This window comes from Haliotis rufescens, unplaced genomic scaffold, assembly GCF_023055435.1.
Source record: "Haliotis rufescens isolate VD_foot unplaced genomic scaffold, xgHalRufe1.0.p SCAF_8, whole genome shotgun sequence".
Classification (NCBI taxonomy): Eukaryota; Metazoa; Mollusca; class Gastropoda; order Lepetellida; family Haliotidae; genus Haliotis; species Haliotis rufescens.
The window spans coordinates 17,221-20,786 of record NW_025964372.1 but is presented as its reverse complement, the minus strand read 5'-3'; positions in this window follow the sequence as shown (position 1 = coordinate 20,786).

The window sequence follows — 3,566 nt, the reverse complement described above, 5'->3', positions numbered from 1 at the left end:
ATGCTCCATATGACCTAAGGAGTCGTCCTGCAAAGTCTGAGACTCCTACGGCGATTTGACCTTTTTGGTCGAAAATGCATGTAAGTCTAACACCTGGCGCTCAAATGCCACTCGGATGTCAAAGTTGTCGCAGCGCATTGAAATTTTGCATGCGTGTAGACCTTGACCTGGAGGTCACGTTTCCACCGTTCTTGACCCCCGCTCACCTCTGTGAGTGGAGCTATGGGCGATCAAAGACGATTTTAACATTGGCTCCAAAGTGAAAAATGTTCGGTTCAGTATGCTCCATATGACCTAAGGAGTCGTCCTGCAAAGTCTGAGACTCCTACGGCGATTTGACCTTTTTGGTCGAAAATGCATGTAAGTCTAACACCTGGCGCTCAAATGCCACTCGGATGTCAAAGTTGTCGCAGCGCATTGAAATTTTGCATGCGTGTAGACCTTGACCTGGAGGTCACGTTTCCACCGTTCTTGACCCCCGCTCACCTCTGTGAGTGGAGCTATGGGCGATCAAAGACGATTTTAACATTGGCTCCAAAGTGAAAAATGTTCGGTTCAGTATGCTCCATATGACCTAAGGAGTCGTCCTGCAAAGTCTGAGACTCCTACGGCGATTTGACCTTTTTGGTCGAAAATGCATGTAAGTCTAACACCTGGCGCTCAAATGCCACTCGGATGTCAAAGTTGTCGCAGCGCATTGAAATTTTGCATGCGTGTAGACCTTGACCTGGAGGTCACGTTTCCACCGTTCTTGACCCCCGCTCACCTCTGTGAGTGGAGCTATGGGCGATCAAAGACGATTTTAACATTGGCTCCAAAGTGAAAAATGTTCGGTTCAGTATGCTCCATATGACCTAAGGAGTCGTCCTGCAAAGTCTGAGACTCCTACGGCGATTTGACCTTTTTGGTCGAAAATGCATGTAAGTCTAACACCTGGCGCTCAAATGCCACTCGGATGTCAAAGTTGTCGCAGCGCATTGAAATTTTGCATGCGTGTAGACCTTGACCTGGAGGTCACGTTTCCACCGTTCTTGACCCCCGCTCACCTCTGTGAGTGGAGCTATGGGCGATCAAAGAAGATTTTAACATTGGCTCCAAAGTGAAAAATGTTCGGTTCAGTATGCTCCATATGACCTAAGGAGTCGTCCTGCAAAGTCTGAGACTCCTACGGCGATTTGACCTTTTTGGTCGAAAATGCATGTAAGTCTAACACCTGGCGCTCAAATGCCACTCGGATGTCAAAGTTGTCGCAGCGCATTGAAATTATGCATGCGTGTAGACCTTGACCTGGAGGTCACGTTTCCACCGTTCTTGGCCCCCGCTCACCTCTGTGAGTGGAGCTATGGGCGATCAAAGACGATTTTAACATTGGCTCCAAAGTGAAAAATGTTCGGTTCAGTATGCTCCATATGACCTAAGGAGTCGTCCTGCAAAGTCTGAGACTCCTACGGCGATTTGACCTTTTTGGTCGAAAATGCATGTAAGTCTAACACCTGGCGCTCAAATGCCACTCGGATGTCAAAGTTGTCGCAGCGCATTGAAATTTTGCATGCGTGTAGACCTTGACCTGGAGGTCACGTTTCCACCGTTCTTGACCCCTGCTCACCTCTGTGAGTGGAGCTATGGGCGATCAAAGACGATTTTAACATTGGCTCCAAAGTGAAAAATGTTCGGTTCAGTATGCTCCATATGACCTAAGGAGTCGTCCTGCAAAGTCTGAGACTCCTACGGCGATTTGACCTTTTTGGTCGAAAATGCATGTAAGTCTAACACCTGGCGCTCAAATGCCACTCGGATGTCAAAGTTGTCGCAGCGCATTGAAATTTTGCATGCGTGTAGACCTTGACCTGGAGGTCACGTTTCCACCGTTCTTGACCCCTGCTCACCTCTGTGAGTGGAGCTATGGGCGATCAAAGAAGATTTTAACATTGGCTCCAAAGTGAAAAATGTTCGGTTCAGTATGCTCCATATGACCTAAGGAGTCGTCCTGCAAAGTCTGAGACTCCTACGGCGATTTGACCTTTTTGGTCGAAAATGCATGTAAGTCTAACACCTGGCGCTCAAATGCCACTCGGATGTCAAAGTTGTCGCAGCGCATTGAAATTTTGCATGCGTGTAGACCTTGACCTGGAGGTCACGTTTCCACCGTTCTTGACCCCCGCTCACCTCTGTGAGTGGATCTATGGGCGATCAAAGACGATTTTAACATTGGCTCCAAAGTGAAAAATGTTCGGTTCAGTATGCTCCATATGACCTAAGGAGTCGTCCTGCAAAGTCTGAGACTCCTACGGCGATTTGACCTTTTTGGTCGAAAATGCATGTAAGTCTAACACCTGGCGCTCAAATGCCACTCGGATGTCAAAGTTGTCGCAGCGCATTGAAATTTTGCATGCGTGTAGACCTTGACCTGGAGGTCACGTTTCCACCGTTCTTGACCCCCGCTCACCTCTGTGAGTGGAGCTATGGGCGATCAAAGACGATTTTAACATTGGCTCCAAAGTGAAAAATGTTCGGTTCAGTATGCTCCATATGACCTAAGGAGTCGTCCTGCAAAGTCTGAGACTCCTACGGCGATTTGACCTTTTTGGTCGAAAATGCATGTAAGTCTAACACCTGGCGCTCAAATGCCACTCGGATGTCAAAGTTGTCGCAGCGCATTGAAATTTTGCATGCGTGTAGACCTTGACCTGGAGGTCACGTTTCCACCGTTCTTGACCCCCGCTCACCTCTGTGAGTGGATCTATGGGCGATCAAAGACGATTTTAACATTGGCTCCAAAGTGAAAAATGTTCGGTTCAGTATGCTCCATATGACCTAAGGAGTCGTCCTGCAAAGTCTGAGACTCCTACGGCGATTTGACCTTTTTGGTCGAAAATGCATGTAAGTCTAACACCTGGCGCTCAAATGCCACTCGGATGTCAAAGTTGTCGCAGCGCATTGAAATTTTGCATGCGTGTAGACCTTGACCTGGAGGTCACGTTTCCACCGTTCTTGACCCCCGCTCACCTCTGTGAGTGGAGCTATGGGCGATCAAAGAAGATTTTAACATTGGCTCCAAAGTGAAAAATGTTCGGTTCAGTATGCTCCATATGACCTAAGGAGTCGTCCTGCAAAGTCTGAGACTCCTACGGCGATTTGACCTTTTTGGTCGAAAATGCATGTAAGTCTAACACCTGGCGCTCAAATGCCACTCGGATGTCAAAGTTGTCGCAGCGCATTGAAATTTTGCATGCGTGTAGACCTTGACCTGGAGGTCACGTTTCCACCGTTCTTGACCCCCGCTCACCTCTGTGAGTGGAGCTATGGGCGATCAAAGACGATTTTAACATTGGCTCCAAAGTGAAAAATGTTCGGTTCAGTATGCTCCATATGACCTAAGGAGTCGTCCTGCAAAGTCTGAGACTCCTACGGCGATTTGACCTTTTTGGTCGAAAATGCATGTAAGTCTAACACCTGGCGCTCAAATGCCACTCGGATGTCAAAGTTGTCGCAGCGCATTGAAATTTTGCATGCGTGTAGACCTTGACCTGGAGGTCACGTTTCCACCGTTCTTGACCCCTGCTCAC